Here is a 20,321-nt window from a genome sequence, read left to right on the forward strand (position 1 = left end):
TCAGTGTTGTCTGAGAGGAAGGCAGCCGGTTGCTGAATTAGCTTCTGCTGGAATGTGATCATGTGTAACATCTCACTGCCTGGATGACATCACAACAGCTTCAGGTCCTTGAAAGTCTTGAGGATGATTAGCTGAAGGAATTGGCTGTTTCTGCCAATCATAACCCGGCAGAGCTGCCTTCAGAGTTCTGGAGATATGAGAGAAAGAGGGAGGGAGGGAGGGAGGGAAAGACCGACTCCAGCTTAGCAAGAGGCGCAGCAGCAGTGGCAGAGGCAGACAGGAGCAGCTGGTATTCCGGTGATTAAATAGTTCTCATAGCCTTTTTGCTGTACCCAGTCTGCTCCCTGGTGTAATGCTCGTGTCCGAGAAGGAAGCTGCATTTTAACGGTGTGCTGAACAGAGGTCTGAATCATTCCAGCTGGCTGCTTGTTTTGAAAAGGACAATGTGTGTATAAATAAAAAGACTGCTGGAAGGGTCCAGACACCAGCACCGGAGCTGAGGAGTGCTCTCAGAATCCTGTTGAGGCAGATGGCACGGACTGAAAGCTCCGCTAATTAACGTGGAGTCAAGTAAACCTGAATTCTGGAAATCTCGGTTTCTAACTCCGGATAAATTCAAGTTAGCAAAAGAAAAAATACATATTGAAATGCTTCTCTAGGTAAGTTACTGCCCTAATTTGCTGAAATTGACAATGACGGGGTATGTGTGTCTTAGCTTCATAAACAAGTTAAACGCACTAAAGTTTTATTTGTGAAAGATTTATATAGAAGCAGATACTTTTAGACGCAAATTCAATCTCCCTTTCTGGCGTGTGTATACATACCTGTCAGTATGCTTTGTAGAAGTTATATTTGTATTGTATATAGAACATATTGCCCTGCTGTAGAAAAGAACTGCAACAGCAGATTAATTTTAAACAGTTACCCTGACATTTTCACCAAAACACCTCCCTGGATAACAGGTTAGTCCTGTTTCTACTAGACTCACTAATTTTACAAACTCAGCCTTTCAGTGGTAACTGTGGCTGATGTTTTAAATGTTTCCTAAGAAGTATTACTTAGAATGTGGCATGCAAATTACCCAAGATGAGAACTCTTCTCCTTGAGACATAAAATTTATAGGTGTTCTCTGTTTTGATGGAATTTTGAGAGAAACAGCTGGCACACACTGTTTATCAGGAAATAGATGCTATCCCCGAGCTCCTATTAGAAATGAAAACATCTTAGAGTAATATGTCATATTCAAGTCCTAGATTGTGAGCAGGACACCAACATCTCAGTGTTGTATACACACACACACACACACACACACACACAGAGAGAGACACACACACAAACACACACACACACACACACACACACACACTTCCAAAGTCCTCCTACACAAAACACATTGGAAAATGTGAGATGTTTAAAGATGATCTTAGTGTTTCTAATACTTATATTAAAAGAAATCAAGGTTTAAAAATACTAAAAATATATTTCCTTTTAACTTGTCCTAATTTATAAAATGATATACCTTTTCAGTTTCTGTAATAATATTTAGAAGTGGCGTGTGGCTTATTTTGGTAGATTGTGTTCTGATCCTCAATTAGCTCTGAGAAAGTTTAATGAGCTTCTCATATCTGTCAGACGCCCCTTTTCATGCCTTCACAGTGTCTGTTCTAGGAGTTTTCATTTACATGGTGTTGTAGTTGTTTCAATGTTAATTCTGTAGCAAGCTATTCAGACATTTCTGTAATTCAGGCTCAGTTATCCACTTTCTTGTCAACTTCATAGTCAAAATCCTGTATGTTTTGGAATAAGAAGAAACTGGTGAACACAGAAGTTACTAAAATTACTTTTTTTGGAGCTGAGGACCGAACCCAGGGCTAAAATTACTTTTAACTAAAACTAAGAGACAATAAAATTTCCCCGAATGATTTTAATGTTTTCTTCAGGATCATAACAACTATTTTAATTTGTTCTACTGGACTTGTGCCAATTAGCTATTAGCAGAAACATAGGTAGCAAGGAATATTGTGTTTTGTTTGTTTCCATGAAGTTTTAGTCAAGAACATAAGATCACTGACCAGAAGAATCTATGTGTCTGATCAGTATTCCCAAAACATTTAATAAGAAAAATAACCTTGCTGTTTGTTTATTTCTGTGCAGAAGTAGATATTTGAGTACAGTGTCATTGTTGCTGGTTTTCCATAGAGAATTCTCTGGCAACCTTAGGATGCAATATCATTCTATAACATGCACGTGGGCGGGGAAATTTTTTGGATAAACCTTGTGAGAAAACTGTAATGTATACTGCTCTCAAACTACAGCATGGTAGTTGCCCTTGATAGGAAAATACAGATAAAAGTCCTTTGTAACTCTTTTATAAAAGAAAAGCTTTGGATAATTTTATTGTATTTTATTTTCAACAAATCAATGAGAAATCCATCTGCATGGGAATACATAGATCATACTTCTGCCTTTTTTATATTCGAAAGTCAAATGGAAGCACATGTTCATATATAATGCATGCACATACCTTCACCTGAGAAGCAAGTATTTTAGATTTTGGTCTGGCATGAAAACTAATATATCTATTTGATATTGATTCTGTCTCCCTCCAAGAACACTACCATGCCATGGTCCTATGTAAACAGATACCTCGAGTTCTTAATTAATCTCCTTGCCAGAACTAGTGTTTTAAATGTGGAATAAATGTTTCTAATCTGCATCAGAGTTGTTGCCGAGAAGTTTAATGTATCTGTGATTCCCCACCCACTGTCTTTTTTTACTGAAAAAGTGAGACTACAATCCCATCATGCTATTTCATTTAGTAGCAACTACTCAGGGGGAACGGAGAAACATTTAGCATACTGTGTTCAAACTAGAAGCTTCCTGGCTGATACTGCCTCTCCAGATTTAAAAAGCAGCTGGGGGAAACTTATAAAGAAAAGCTAGAATATCAGCCCTGGCTGTCAGCCAAGTCTGAGGATCCATGCACCGAGAAGTCTCCTCTGTTTTCTCCCCCCCTGGGCTGAAATTTATTGATAATGCATTATATTTTAAGCCTACCCTGTACAAACTGGAATATTTCAGGAGCAAAAATATATTGTCAGACAAGAGCAGAACTGTAAAGTAACCAAGATTTCTTCTTTATCAAAGGTGCTAGAATGAAATCATAGCATAAACCCCTATAAAACAGAGTGTGTACTGGCAAGTCCAGGAATGATGAAGTGCTTCGTTCACGTACTAGCTCGGAATGGCAGCGAGATCAGAAGTGGTGTACATGGATGGGTGCCAAGACAAAGAACTTCAAGGTTTTTTCAAGCAGCTAACTCCAGAAAGTCAAGTAAAAGTAAAGTTTCCAAACACGTTCATAGTGTTGTAGCTAGGCAAGAAAAGGTAAACTCGCCTTCATTATGCATCCCCTAAATAACCAGCTAAAGGAGATGCTGTCTGGAGATGCGGTCTGTTGTTTATTTTAAGTTCACAAAGTGAGAGAAACGGGGCAGGTGCCAGACACTATGCATGCTCTTGCCTTCAGCCATCACAATGTAGCAGTCAGCCAAGCTTTCCTTGACACTTGGGAACTTTCAGCTATGCTGTTAAACAGAGTGTTAAGTGGCCTCTTCTTTTTGCCTTATTCTGCTTAAGCTTCTGCAGTTGGAGCAGTTAATGATAAAGTAGAAGTTATGCGCATGTACATATTGGCAAGCTTCCTTCAGCTCTCTTTCTAAAGGATCATACCACATCTTAGGCTAGGCAAAAATTTATTTAAGTAGTTAATACTGAATTGATAGTTTTCCCCCTTAAAAACTCAGATAATCTGATAATATCAAGCTTACTAAAGTATCAGATACTTCAAAAACAAATAGTTCTGAGACAAGAACAGTTTTGAGATTAAAATACTAATTTCCTCTTCATTCCTACCTGCAAAAGGTTTTGCAGCTATTACGTGATACATGTATTTCCTTTGTCTCGTAACTTTTCATATCCCTTAGTATAAAGATAATCCAGTCATGATACAGGTTTTAACAAAATAATTTACATGATGACAAAGTCAATGATGACTTTTAGGTGTCGCTCTGAATTTATATGAATATATAGTACTTATTAGTATGTTGAAAAGAATTACTCAAGACACTTTGTGAACTGTAAATGAATAATTAATTACTCAAACTTTCAGTAGTGCCTGTGAAGCATGAAGGCTAAAATGACTTGTTTCCAAATGTTTGAGAAAACACTTTGATGCAGCCATGGTATTTTTTAAACCAAAAGAGATAATAACATTACTGCACTGTAGAAGTGAATTTTCTATTCAAAAATCTACCTTACTCTTCATAAGAAGAGTTGTTTCAAATATATGAAAAGTTCAATAAAGAAAGCAGCATTTAGCAAAGTAAGAGACACATGCATATCAGCATAAACACCTCATGTTCCTAAGTTAGAACTACCCAAATTCAAACACTTGGACACCAACATTTAACTGCTTTCGCTTTTCTCTGCATTTGTTTCTTTTCTCTAAGTGCTGGGGTTCAAACACAGGACTTTTTATATGTCCATTGTCTCAAGTGGTGTACCACTGGGTTACCTCAACTCCTCTTTAAAGTTATTTGCAATATTTGTCTATAACCACATACGATATGAAAGGTAACAGACTGGATGCAGTATGTCCAAGCAAAGGGTAAATGTAGGCACACACTGCCTTTGGTTCTTTGTATCCCCAAGTGCTTCCTCCTCAGCTCCACTTCATCTTTCTTCCCCTTCTTCTTCATTTTCATGGATTTGGCCCTCCCCTACTGTTCTTCCTTCTCTGTCTCAGTTTTCCTTCTTTTTGTCTTTCTGTATCTCCAACCCCCATTTCCTTTTGCCTTGACAACTTTAGTGCACAGCTGGTAAGCAAACCACTCATGTTTAGCACGGCAGCAAATGTAAGACCCAACGAGAACACAGGAAGTGGGGAAGGCATGGGGAATGTTGGCCAAAGCAATAAGGAATAAAAGAAGATAACATGGGAAATTTGAACCGGAAATGTTGCTCTCAACATAACAGATATTTTCCTGCTAGATTGGTAGATAATTTCCTTTTCAAAATACTTTCTATAGAGTCCTTTGTTCGCTGTGGATATGCTCTCTTTCATGGGCAGCAACATATTTTTCAACACCAAAATACACTATAGAGTTAGTAGTAAAAGAATCAAAGTAAATACTCATTAAAATTGCTGTTGAAACACCATTATTAATCATTTACATGCTTAGTAGTTTAAACACAATAACAACTACATGCAGCCCAGAGGCCAAATATACGCTAGTGAGAGAAGAAGACAGGTAGGACAGATATTGTACCCTTTTAGACGGTTTGGCTTGACTCCATTCCTCAAACAGAAATGCAACTGTAGACTGCTTATCCACAAATTTGTCATATTTCATCAGACTTTTCTAAAGAGTTTTTGAGGCACTGAATAGTGTTTCACGCCTACATGAAAAAATCATTTAAACCTCAGAAATAAATATAGCAACACTAAAGATTAATACAAGGAGAGGAAACAGATGCGGCTCTGCATATGCTCCTGCAAATGCATATAAAAGTCCTAATTCTGCTCATTATTCTAAAGTGCAAGTGAATAATTAGAATCGGAATTTAAGTCTGATCTGCTTCTCAAACCATCTTGCCCTAAATTTCATGACACTCACTCCATGTAAGAGCTCACCTATTCTAAAAAGGTTGAGTAAAACACAGGTATCTACATGTAAATAATACTTATTAATTCATTAAAAGCACATGGTTCATGTTCATGTTCTAAATAATGACAAAAATGATGTGAAAATTGACCAATTGAAGTTGAACCCAATTTAGGACTTAAATTACTCTATTTCTCATTTCTACAGAGAAAGAAAGGCTTTAATGATTATGTACTCATGTGCATAATGATAATGATAATAAATATTACTTTCTTTAATATGGGATAGATGTTAGGACAAGTAAAGCCCATTCTCACAAGGATTCTACTCTTGAGGAGACGTAGGCAAGAGTCCTCTAAAGATGCATAAATGAAGGTGGGGATCAAAGCTCTACACAAAAATAATAAATAGGACTGGTTAATGAATATCCTTCTGAGAAACTGTCCCTGAGAATATCCAGTTTAAATTTGAATGCCAAACTCAATGGGATGAATATGTTCCATCATAGCAAAAAATAAAAAAAAAACCAAAAATGCAATTAATGTTAGCAATTTCTTAAGTTTGTGCAAGATAAAAGATTGGAATATATTTCTAATTATTGGTTATAGTTTCAGTTCTGTGGAGCTGCATGGAAGGACTTAGGTTAAGTCACACTGTGGTGTTCCTTTCTTGGAGAAAAATAATATAAGGTTTTACAAACTGGAGTTTTCATTTTACTCTACTTTTTTTCAGTTCTATGTACTAAAAACCAACATCAACATACATTATCTCAGATCATTCACCATGTGCATATCCTAAAGTCTAATGATATTGTTGAAAACACTAGTACCAACATAAATTATCTTAAATCATTTAGCATGTGTATATCCTAAAAGCTGATGATACTGTTGAAGCCTAAGCAGTAGATGAGCCCACTTCCCACGTTGTTTTCATGTTTTGGTAGGAGTATGAACAAAAAGTCTAAACCTATCACGCAGTTAGCAAGTGGTAGATCTAAAGAATGGGCCAGATAAATATAATTTCTGAAAATGATATACATTACTTTCACCAATTTCAAACTAACTTAAGCTCAATAAGAGGCAAAAATCTGTTTACTATATCACTAACATTGCCTCAGAGGGTATTAATGAAATCATAGTGTCAGTACCAAGGAAATGATTATCAATAATCCTGCTTAGCACAGATCTGACATCATTTGATCTATCTGTGATTTTCAGGTTCCTAATGCCTTGGGTTATGCAGTCTTCTCTGGCATTTCATTTTCCTCCATAGTGACAAAGACATCACTTTTTGTCCCATATAGTTTTAACCAAGGGACACTTAACCTCACAGTATAATTGATATGCCCGTGTTAGCCCTCCATTCCAATTTAACTAAAGCTTTTCAGTGGTGAGAATGCCTAGAGAGTAGTCAGGGGCCATGGTTTTGATTGACAAAAACCATGAGAAACAAGTGGGAAACATGCATGGACTGGACAAATGGTGAAGTTTGGATCAAAGGTGATACAAAGGGCCAGTGTACATGCATTTATTGGTGGAAGTATAAGTGTTGTGTTCTGGAATACTCTCGAACCAAAATATGAAAGGTAGTAGGGTGTTTTTAACCAGTATCAAGAAAAGTGGTACATTTTAGAAATCATTGAGATTCCCATCAATCAAAGCAACCCTATAGGTCGATCTACCCATCAGAAAGATTTAGAGCACAGCAACATAAAAAGTTTTGATTTTAATATAAAAAGTTGGAGTAAGCACTCTTTTTTCCTGCCTCTACCACTGAAAAGAGCAAAAGTTCATACGAGTCTTATTTATATTGTATCTAATGTCTTTGGAAATCAGAAGTGATTAAAATAAATGTCTTTATAAAATTTTAATTTTCAAAATTTAAATATTGTATTTCATTGATCTTTTGAGCCAGTCTATTAACTAAGATATGTAATTAACTTATTGATAAAAATAATAACTGTGCTTTCTGGGAATTTTTATTTGTTCTTAGAACTTCTTTAAGTAATTTGGGGATACAAACCCTATTAATTACAATACACATTTATGCAAGCCATACAAATTAGTTTTAAAAACAAATGTCAAGAACTAGCATAAAGCATCATAACAGTAAAGACTGGGTCACTCAATGTTGGTTCTAAGTCCAGCTAGTCCTTCTTATGAATAAATCTTCAAAAGATTAAAAAAACAATCACTTCTGGGCCAGAAATGCAGGCCCTGTGAATGGGTTATTATGCTTACTTTACAGAATTAATGCAAAACTAAAATGTAAAAATAAATTTAAAAAGTACTAGCAAATTTGAAAACTTCAGACATTTAATAATGGAATTAAACTTTAATTACAGGCATCGTTTATCTGGCCTTGATTTATAGTATAACTTCGACTCTGCTTTCAAGTAACCCTTGAGTGATTGGGTTCACTGTGTTCATCATATGTTCAATACTCTTCACTTGGAAATAAATATCTAAGTCATCGTATCACACTATCTCTAGTATACTTGCATCATGTTTGAGTACTAATTAATAGGATCAGACTTCATTGATGAATATTTTAAGGTAAATTCATATAGCCTTAAAAACAAACCAGCAAATGAAACATGGGAATAAAGAAAGGAGGGCGCACATTAGTGTGAAAACCACTGAGAAAATGTTCCTAGTAGTCTACCTTGACTCTGCTATGGTGAGGTAGTGGGGTCCATGCAAATTGAAGGAATGAAAAAACAAGCCTTCCAAAAATGTAATTGGATAAAAAGAATCAACATAGAATATTTCTTAGATGGTCTGGGGTACTATATCTCTAATAGGTTAATTCATGGAGTAGACAGAGCTTCATTCTAACATTTCTATTCAGTGAGAGAAGATACAACTAACCCCTGAGAGACTTGAGGCCCAGGAGAGTGGGAAGGCCTGATGCGTGGGTGGGTGGGGGATGGGAGAACATTCTCTTAAAGACAGGGGAGGAGGAATTGATGAGGAACTGTCAGATGGTGGACTGGGAGGGCAATAATGACTAAATGGTAAACAGAAAGAGTAAGATAATTTGTAGAAAATGCTTGCTGCCTTTCCAGAGGATCCATGTTCAGTTCCCAGTACCTATCTACGTAAGCTAGGTAATAATGACCTAAATTTTCGGCTCCAGCATATCAGACACCTTATTCTGGTGTCTTCGCTCACACACACACACACACACACACACACACACACACACATACACACACACACACATACACACCACACACACACACATACGCACACACACACACAGAAATTAAAAAAAAAATTCAGAAAAATATTTAAAATAAATAAATTTCACATTTCTGTAGTCACCCAATGAGAACATAAGAAACCTTGCTTAACCACCAGCTCTTTACTACCCATACTATATAGTTCACAGCTTTAATTACAGATTACTAATATTATCCCGGACTGAGAGAATGTTATAACTTTACTTTTAGCTGGACAAATCTATTTGTTATTTAAAATTGATCTCATTCTTCTACAAGTTAAACAAAATTACATTAACTACAAGCTTCCAAATAGGTTCTGAAGATGGCTATCATATTTTACATTTAATAAGCATCAATTATTTTATACTAAGTTGACTTGCTGAGTGATGGTTTTGATGCAGTGCTTATTAATCCTAAATTTAGCATTGCTAGACTTCAGTTTTCAAGTACAAATCTAGGAAGATTTCAAGATACATTGTCTCTGACAAATAACCGAATTCTTGAAATCATTCCAAACTCTTCCAATCAGTATATATCAGCTATTTTATCATTCCAAACTGAGAATTTTGTGTCTTTCCTTAGTTTTGGGTGGGGATATAGTTTTACATATTACCTCCCATGTTTTTCCCACTGATAATCAAGCTTCCATTGAATTATGCAGTATCTCTAAAGAGATAAAACATAGAGAAAATAGTGAAAATATTCATTCAATTAGTTGAGCATGTCTGCTCTGGATACAGTATTACCCAGCTGGTTTATAGCAAATCAAATAAGCCAAAGAAAGATACAGAGGATCCTACTCAGGTTGGAAATAAAAATCAACACAAAAATGCTTTCTACTTAAAACTTTCTTAATAAGCTTTTGGCCAGAGAGTGACAATATTTTTCTTGGTAGTCAGAGAAGTGATACAGAGTAGTAAGTGGAATGTGGACATCGTCCAATCACTTCTCTAGACATTAAAGTCTCCTCATATTCATTCTTTAACTTCTCACATAAGAATCTTGTTAATAGAATGTATGCTTCCTCATACACAATATAAAGTGTTACATTAGCATTCATTTTCAATGACCATATGCTCTATCAGTAATATTGAATGTCACACAAACACCTTCTTGATTATGACACATGATGATGAGAGAAGTGAAAATTCATGAGCTCTTCCTCTGAAGCACAGACCAGACTTTAGCTATACAGCCCAGATTGATCTACATTTTCTCGGGGAATTTTGTATTGATCGCTTTAGATGACTTTGCATAGAAAGTTGATAGTAGAGAAGTAATGGTTGAAATAAAATTTAACTGGGAACCGGGAAAGGGAATAACATTTGAAATGTAAATAAAAATATCCAATCAAAGCAAAAAAAAAAAGAAATTAACTTTAAAAAACAGTCTTTAGTCAATTCCAATGCTGGCAAACTTCATTTAAAATAATAAAGTAATACATAACTTCAGAAAGAAATTTCAGAAAGAAATTTACTAAAATAACATCTGTAGAAAGTTTTAAATATTATTATACTAACATGTAGAAGCCATTGTAGCTCTGTTAGAAAAAATTTAAAGTCATGTAACAAAATTCAAATTAGACAAAATTCAGTTACTTTTATGACTTTCATTTTAAGAAACACCCATGTAACTCATTGATATGAAACGTCTATGTTAAACACAATATGTTAATTTTGTTTACGCCTCTGCTGATTTCGAAGTCACTGGCTTTCTGTATTCTGGTTCCGCTGGTCTCTATCTTCTTAGAGACTCTTAGCTATCAGAACACAAGAGCAAAGAGAGTTCTTTATGTTTCATGGGTGACTCATTCCAGGTTAGTCTGCTGAGATCATTAACAAGGATGCAAATCAATACACCTCTGAACAATGGCTTCTAAAGAGTGAGTATTGACCTAGACCGAAGCAATCTTTAGCTGGTGCCAATCATCTCATGGCTATTGGCTCCAAGCTGGATGAACTTAAGTTTCCAGAGAAAAGCACTGAAACTGAAGACACTATTGCATGTAAGTAGGAGATTGCTCATGTTACTGCTACTTCTGGACAGAAATTGATCATCCCATGTCTAGTCCTAGATGGACATGGCTCACTCTTGCATGTAAGTAGGAGATGCTCGTGCCATCTCTAGTCCTTGATGGAGACTTTTCCTTCTCTTTCATGTCTCCCTTTTCTCTCTTTTCTTCCAAGCAAAGCCTCCCATTCTATTTGTCATTGAATATTTTAAATATGATTTTCTTACCCCTTCCTATTTATTCATACCACTTCTTTAAAAAATTTAACGAGCACACAAAGTGATTAAAACAATTTCCAGCCTTCTAAATATTCTGCTTTGATGATTTCAGTATGTGGATTTCCTTCTTCTCTTAAATCTCTTGGAACTTTGCTGAGGGACTCTCAGTAGTTTGTCTGTGTGTGTTCCTCAGGACAGCAACATCAGCATTCTTATTCATTTCCTCGTTCCTTCTCTCTTGTATTCTCCCAGTTGCTTTCAGCTTACTCACCATTTCTGCCTCTTCAACTTACTTTATTTTACCTCGAAAATACAAGGAAGAGAGAAAGGGGAGTGAAACAAGGGGGTAGGACCTGCTGTGAGAGACAGGGGAGAAGTACAGAGGGCCAGGTATTTGAATGGAAGCGGGCAGCAGTGGGCGAGGGGAAACTGGGGGTAGGCACTAGAGAGCCCCAGATGCCAGGGACATAAAAGGTTCCCAGGACCCAACAGGGAGGATATTAGCCAAATTACCCAACAAAGGGGAGATTGAATTTGTAAAGACCATATCCAGTGAATAGGTACGGCCCCCAGTTGAGGGATGGGGCCATCTCCACCTCAAAAATATTAATCCAGAATTTCTACTGTCAAAAGGAAATGCATGGGCAAAGAGTGGAGCAGAGGCTGAAGGAAAGGATATTCAGACACTGCCCCACCTGAGAATCTATCCCATATATAGAAACCAAACCCACACACTATTGCTGATGCCAAGAAGTGCTTGTTGACAGGAGCCTGATATAACTGTCTCCTGAGAGGCTGTGCCAGAGCCTGACCAATACAGATGCAGATGTATGTAGCCAACCATTGGACTGAGCACACAGATTCAAATGGAGGAGTTAGGGGAAGGACTGTAAGAGCTGAAGGGGTTCACGACCCAATAGGAAGGACAATAATATTAACCAACTGTATCCCCCAAAGCTCCCAGAGACTAAATTACCAACTGAAGAGTACATATGGAGGGACCCATGGTTCCAGCTATGTATGTAGCAGAGGATGGCCTTAACTGGCATTAATGGGAGGGGAGCAACTTGGTCCTATGGAGACTCAATGCCTCCATAGGGAAATGCTAGGGCCCAGAGGCAGAGTGTGTAGGTGGGTGGAGGGGTGCACCCTCATAGAAGCAGGGGATATGGGATAGGGATTTGTGGAGGGGAAACTGGGAAGGGGGACAACATTTGAAATCTAAATAGATAAAATAACCAATAAAAAAATGAAAAAATTCTAGTGTACCAGCACTCTCTTGGAAATTCAAAGCCAATGAATCCTTGTATGTCTGAATTCAAATATATCATCAAACTTTTGCAGGGAAAAATGTCTACAGCTCCTGTTTGCTTCATCATTTGGACTTCTTCACAAGCCACCCATGCAGTGCTGTGCCCCAGCACCATGGTGTGGGTTTGTCATCTTGCTAGCCACTCTCATCTTCATACTGTTCCTTGGGTTTTGCGAGTTTCCCTAGCCAATGCCCTTAAATTTCATCAAAGACCTTGACTTTTCTTCCTCCATAACCAGCAACCCAGAGTCATTTCTTTTTGCATGTCTCTTTAGTTTTACTGAAATACTACTACCTCCCCATCAGCACATTTTCTCTACTTTTGTATAACTGAGTCTCCCTTGTAACTTCACTCACCACGTGGTGGTCTCATTGCTTTACTATGCAGATGTGTCATAGGATGGATTCCCAGTGCTATTGAATAGTCAGGACAAGAATTATCCAGCAAAAAAAAAAAAATCTATAAATGACTAGAAAAGGTTCAAGTGCATCTTGGGGTTATTCACGACTCATTTTCCCCTCTGTGCATTCAATCAATCAACAAATAATAGCAACTCTATTTTGTTTTGGTAGTGCTGTTATAGGATGTGTCATTCTGTTGCTGTGTGTGTGTGTGTGTGTGTGTGTGTGTGTGTGTGTGTGTGTGTGTGTGTGAGCGCATGTCCAACCATCAGTGTGCATAATGAATGCAGGCACATAGATGTGGACATCAGAGGACAAATTGTGGAAGTAGGCTCTCTCCTTTCGTCACGTCAATTTCAGGCATCAGACTCTAGTTCTCAGGATGGAAGTAAGGGCTTTTGCCTGCTGAGCCACTTTGTTGGCCCTGCCAGTAGTTCTTGAATGACCAAACAAAACAAAATTTATGTGAGAGTGTTCACCACCTTTTCTTCCCAACAAATAATGTACATCGTTCACCGATTTTGTTTCTTCCTAAGATAAAATATTCTTGTGCTCTGAATGCAGATGAGTGGTTCAGCACAGTAGTCTCAGAGAAAGGGAGTGACAGAACTAAGAAGGACAAAAGAGGAAGCAGAAGCAAAGAGGGTGTCAGCATGGGGATGCCTTCAGTGTAGCTTGGGCTACAGAGGGATTGAAAACAAATAGGTATCATAAAGTGCTGCTTCTGGACCAATGAGGTAGATCAGTGAGTAAGAATGTCTGGCCTAGCCTGACTCTCCAAAGTCTACCTTTCAGCTCAGTGCTTGTGTTTACATACTTGCATAAATAGATACAAACACACACACACACACACACACACACACACACACACACACAAATTAGTTGAGAAGTGTCATTGTGTTTTATGAAAGTGTTTAAAAATATTCAATACTGTTTAGAAGTGTCTAGAAGTTTACAAATAAATGCCTAGAAAGAATGTAATTTTGTAGGTGTTAGTTTTAATTCATTCGATTTGGAGCAGGAAATATCATCACTTTGGTCAACGTATTAAGATTATGCTCAGTTCTGTAAGAAACTTTAGAAATGTCTTCCAGAGTAACCATGTCATCTTTTATTCAAGAGCAATGAATGCGATAGACCTTTGTTTCACACCTTCCCGGAAGCCAATATTGTCCAATGTTTGGACTTTGGCTGAGCCTTAGGAAGTTAAATAGTGGTATCCCATTGCTCCTATGACTTACAACACCAGATGAATAGGACGTGAAGTATCTCTCTTTATTGGACATCTTTATTTGTTCGTTCATGTACATTCTGTTTAGTGCCATTGCTTCTCTTTACATTGAGTCATTTTATTATTGTGAAATGCTTAAGAATTATTTGTATGAGTTTTTTTAAATATCAGTTATGCCTGCCCTAAATATATCTTTCTCTTGTGTACCTTACTTTCTCATCTTTGATAGTGACTTTCATGTTTTTAATGAAACAGGTTACCAATTCTTTATTTCATAGTTGACTCTCAGCTCTAAAATCACTGTCAGGACCAAGGGCATATGAATTTTCTCCCATCTTGTATCCCAGGGGTATTATAGATTTTCTTCTTACACTTACTTTCATGTATGTGTACTAGATCTTTTTGAGTGATGTATGATCATTTGAGTTAATTTGAGGATGTGCCTATGGTCTTTGTACACAACCCTTCACATATTCAAATTCAATTATTCTAGGACCGCTTCTTGAAAAGACTGTTCTTGTTCCACAGATCTGCTTTTGTTCCCTTGCCAAAGAATAGTTTTCCACAGAGAGTTTGTTTAGGAACTCACTCTTTTCTTCTATTGATCTTTTGACAAAAAGATCCTTTCAGTAGACACTAACACAATTGTTGCAACTGTCCAGTGAACTTCGAAGTTTATTTGTTTCCATTGTTCTTTTACAATACTGAATGGTCATTGTGTAGGATTAGTATACTCTGCTGCTGATCTGCAAAATGAGCAGTTACTGGTAATTGAATTCTCTACAGGGAGTTTGCGGCAACATGTCTAGAGAAACTGAGCATATAGCACTCCAAAAGATTTCCCTGTCCTTGGAAAGAAACGGGAAGATTTGTAACGGAATGAGGTAGACAGGTTTTTCTCTGGTGTGAATAGGTCACTTACTGTGAAGAGGAAACTTACTGCAGCTCCATGGGTTGGGGCAGCATCTCTGAGCAGCATCTCCAATGGGCATACCTTGATCAGGAACCTGATTAAGGCAAGAAAGACACCATATCCAGTGGATTATGAGTGACTAAGTAGAGTGGTCTCATCCATGTGTCTGACACTTTCTCTGTCACATGATCAAGAAAGAAGAGAGGTACAAAGACAAGAAATGATAGAAGCTTGAAAAGAGAAGAAAATAAAGGAACGAGGGAAAGCTGACTGAATAACCCAAAATATATGTGCAAGAATCCTAGCATTAATGGACCAGGTAAACAGTGAATCATGAATGTAATTAGACTGGGGTGTTTCTTTTGCCCTCAATGTCATGAGCATTGATTTTCTGGAAGGCAGAATTTGTCCAGTTTTCTTGTTTAGAAAAGAGTAAATAATATGAGGAGAAAGGTTTTAACTGTTTGTGAAATGGAACAAAAACCAAAAACAATGACTGACAGATGAGATCCACAGAGTGAGAAGTGTGATCCTGTGAGCTAAGAGGAAAAGAGAAAGGGAAACGGACTCACGGTTATGCTGAGTTTTAATACAAGCTAATGTTGGGTTGATAGGTGAAGTGACCTACTATGGAAGGGCTGTGGCTTGGTAGTAAGAATTATGGCATTAACATTACAAACTAGGTACAAATACACATTTATTCATTTTAATAAAAATATCTTGTATGTGATTAGAAGTGTCAGTGGCAATTATGGGGGGAGGTTCATTTAAGAATAGACCTCCTAACAGAAATACTGTGTTAGAAGCGCCACTCACATAGTCACTTCCATTGTTCCAACCACTCCATGAGTATTGATGTTTTCTAAAACTTCCAATTTTCAAAAGATATTCCAAAACTGTAGTTTGAAAGATTATAAATAATGTATTGGCTTGATGATCTGTAGGATTTTAGGCACCCAAACTCCATTAGTCAATTCTGGATGGTAAGCACCTTACCGCTGAGCCTCCCTAGTTATCCTACTGTCATTTGTGTCCCTTCCAATCCGTATGTCCTTGAATTAGTTCATCTGCTAAACATTTTTTTAAAAGACAACTTGGCTCATTTACTCTTAGTATAACAAATAATGGCCACAGAACTATTTATTTGATGCTTCATATAACCATATCTTGTCTAGGCTTCTTTTTCATAAATACATTTATATATGTATACACATGTGTATACATATATGTGTGTGGTGTGTTCTTATTCATATATACATATTCATATACATATAAATATATACATACATATACACTGTTGGTATAATGAATCAAATGTGTCTATTGATCCTTTGCTTTGTTTATTGAGGGAGGTCTCACTCTGTAGTCAATGCTTGATTGATATTTACTAAATGCACTTGGATGGTCTCAAGTTCTTGCCCCTTCTACAGCAGCCTCCTGAGTGCTGTGATGGATTACAGGTTGAGTATCATACTGTTTAAAACTGTTCTTATTTTTTTTCCATTTTTGTACTCTTATGTATTTTGATTTGTTTGTTTGTCATTTCTGTCATTTGCAGCCCTATGTTGAGCCCTGGCAGAAATTAATGCTTGGCAGGCTAGCACTCCACCTCTAAACATTATCACCAGCCTCCCTCTGCTAGTTTCAATGTGGAACCTGCAATAGTTCTCTCTTCTTCCTCCCTTTCTTTGTCTCCCTCCTCCCCTCTGTCTCCCTCCCCCACATCTCTCTCCATCTGCCTTCTCCCACACCCATTCTTATTATATACATTCAAGACTTACCAACACCTAGTCAATTAATAATTTGAACTTTAATATAGAAACTATGGTATTCTTTGGGCAGTTTTATTCTAGCTACAGTTTTCTTATCTTTATATTTTCTTTTCAATGTTATTGACTATCATGGAAAAAGTATATGTGAACAAAAAACTCAATGGCCGAATAGAAGAGTCTACCATATTTGTGCACATTTTACTCAAGATGATACTTTGCATGACCATTAGTGATCCATTATCTCTCAAATCACATACAAGGCAGCTGCAGATGAAGAGTATTCTTTCCAGAGTCTCAGGTAATCAATAAATTATAAAGAAAGCGCATCATGTTTCAACTCTAAAAATCTACCCAGAGATCGCTTCTCGGCCTTTTGGCTAAGATCAAGTGTAAAAATCTACCCAGAGAAGGAGAATTTAGGATCCCAAAAGCCTGTTTACTAATAAATGATAATTCCAGCCTGAATACAAATTTAGCCATAATTTTACATTTCTTCAAATATGGTCCTGGCCTGATGTCTGAGAAATGAGTTATATGATAACCCACATCATAGCGAACACCTATCGTGTATTCATTTCGTATTAACTTTATCCTAATTCTATAATTTTAAGATTTCATGCAGTGTTTGAAGATGTGAAGAAACTAGAAGAAACTGTGTAAAGACACCTGCCTCCAATCCTGACAATCAAACTGCTTGTGAACCTTCCATCCAGCCTTAGAGCCCATCGGGTGAAGGAAGAGTTCTGACTTTTAACAACTATCCTTTGAGCTTTACTTGAAGACAATACTCTATGGTGTGTACATTCAGTGCAAATACACAGACATACACACACACACCCACACACACCCACACACACACACACACACACACACACACACACACACACAGATGAATAAAAATGTTAAAAAAGTGTTTTAAACAATTTATGCATCATTGATTATTTAAGTAGACCTGGAGCTTTAAATTACTTTTTAGTTACTTTATTTAAGGTCATTTTCATATAACAGAAAAATGTAAAAATGAATTTCAATACAATAAAAAGCAATGCATTTTATGTTATTTAAAATAAAGGAAGAATTATAGATAAATTTTATGTGCAAGCAGTGTGTGAGAAATTTTATTTTACCATATTTGATTATAGTTTTTCCTTCTAAAATAATCATCTAAGTCTGCAAAGTTCACAAAAGTTAGCTACGTTTTTAGGTAAGCTGTGCATTAAGAAAAACACTAAAACCTGTGTAAAAACCAACGCAAATTCAAATACAACAAACTATACAATTAGCTGATTTCTACAAATGTGAGAAATAGAATTGACTAAAATGTATTAGGTATAAAATTAAGGCTTAATTAATGCTTTAACATTAAGACTCCCTGATCTCTCCTAATGTCGTCAACATAGTCATCTCAATAGTTACCTTCACTCTGTGGACTCATCTAGGTAGCACTTTTCCTTCCTCTTTAATCTTTATGTGAAGAACAGGTGTGTGATTGCTCTAGTTTTGCAATAAAAGTAAGAGAATATTGCCCTCTTGTGTTGAGAGATTTAGGAGACCCCAAGATTTAACAATAAATACACATTTTAAAAATAGAAATCATGTTTTGTTCTTCCAAGAAATATTATTTATCAATTGACAGCCCACTGTTTGCAGCTGCTGCTAAAAACACATTTCTGAAGGACTTACTAACCTCCCTTTATGGAACGTTTCTATGACATATTGACTGGACTGCAGATAAGTCTTTCATTTTGATATTATGCCAATTGTTATAAGGGCATTGTTTATTTCCACCGCTGTCCTGTGTAATATACAACTCCATAAAAATAAATCATTTACAGTATCTTACATTATATAGGTTTATAAATGCATTGCTTTTATTACCAAATAACTTTAAGTCTTCTTGACTTATTAAAAATTAACACATGCCACTCTGATGACATGGGTAGTTTTATAGGTGTCACAATCCCTGACTCTGCAGGAGGTGAATTTACATTCCTGAAATCCTGCAATATGTAAAGTAATGGATGGAGTGAAAAGTATGTTAGGAAAAGAGATCCCTGGAAAATAGCACAATTAGGTATTTGAGATTGAAGAAAGGATCATTAATATGTCCTTGTACATATGATAGACTGGGTGTGATTTAAAATAGTTGCTAAAATGATAGCTACACTTAAAATCAGGTGAGAATTCAGATCTCATTTTGAATTTTCAAACAAAAGGTAAATTCTGAAGGGAAATATATCAATATTAATACAATCTCACCCCTCTGGACTCGAGGAGACACATGGAGGTACAAATGGGACGTTAATGACAGCATATGTTTGTGGATCCTCTGTACCTTTGTCACACACACCACCCTGTCAACTCCTTCAAGAGCTTGTGTGGGTGGCAAACTGGGGTGTCCTGGTTTTTCAGCCTACCTTTAAACTCACTGCCTGGACCTCACTATAATGTCTCACAAGGTCATTGTTGGCGGCGGGGGCGGGGGGGCAGTCTCTCTGTGGAAGAACTAGAGTCCATCCATGCTTGCTCGCACACTGGCATTTTCACTATCCTGTTGCTTTGATGGAAAAATAGACGTTTTAAAGGAAAATTGGAAAGACAAATGGCTGTGTGTTTGCTCCTCATAAGACAACCTAGTTAAAGATTCCAGAGGCCTGTGATAAATGATACATATATATTACAAACTAAAACTCATCAAACATAGTGCATGTGTCAAAAAGGTCTACTCGCAAGAACTTTAGAGAAAATTTGGTGTGATTTGTTGTCCAAGTTTAGAAACCATAGACTTGACCATTGTCATGAAACTTTTAAAATATTATAAGTAAAGCACTAAATTTATTTAATATTGCTTCATATTTACTGTTTTATAATTCATATTGGGTTATGCTTGAAGGTAGGGAAAATATCTGACTGTAAGAGGAGACATAACCAAGGCGTAGGCTACAGAAATATACACAAACGCTTCTTAGAAAAACCCTTAAGTCAGTTAACAAAATATTTAGTTTTGTCCCAAAATAAAATATAGGGACAGCACATTCCTGAAAGTATTAGAAGAAAGTTAGTCAATGCATGTTGTAAATAGGGGAAGTCATTTATTTGCAAGATTATAGAATTTTATCTTTTGAAGCAAAGTCACAAAACTAACTCCTGTTTCAAAGTTGTTTGCCATTGTTTTGTTGGGAGTTTACAAACAGTGTATCATTCTTGCAAAAAATTCAATAATATACAAGGTAAAAGACAGAAATAAACAATATGTTGGCGACCACTCTCCTAAATCTCTTCGAAGAGAATGTAGTCACATATAAAAATAGAAAAATAAACATCACTAAGGATCCTATTGTTTCTAATGTTAAAACCGAGGATCTGATGTCTTCTTCCTTGCCATAGAAATAATGACTTTTGAATTGGAATTTTATGAAAGAAAAGTGAGTAAATTGTACACAGTAAGTTGTTACTGACTCTGTGTGTATATGTGTGTGTGTGTGTGTGTGTTTGTGTGCGAGCACATGTGTGCACGCATGTGCATACGTGTGTGGATGTGCGCAGGTCCGTCAAATACCAGATAGTCTG

At 36.7% G+C, this 20,321-nt stretch overlaps 1 protein-coding gene across 1 annotated transcript in view; it reads left to right on the plus strand.

The window, feature by feature from the left end:
- The first annotated feature begins 241 nt into the window (after positions 1–241).
- Ndst4 (N-deacetylase and N-sulfotransferase 4) overlaps positions 242–20,321 on the plus strand; it is a 338,766-nt gene continuing 318,686 nt past the window's right edge. The window contains 1 exon segment of the mRNA NM_001191849.3: positions 242–659. The gene's annotated coding sequence lies outside the window, so the exon portion shown is untranslated.

The sequence above is a fragment of the Rattus norvegicus genome, chromosome 2 (genome assembly GCF_021556685.1).
Source record: "Rattus norvegicus strain SHRSP/BbbUtx chromosome 2, alternate assembly SHRSP_T2T, whole genome shotgun sequence".
Taxonomy (NCBI): Eukaryota; Metazoa; Chordata; class Mammalia; order Rodentia; family Muridae; genus Rattus; species Rattus norvegicus.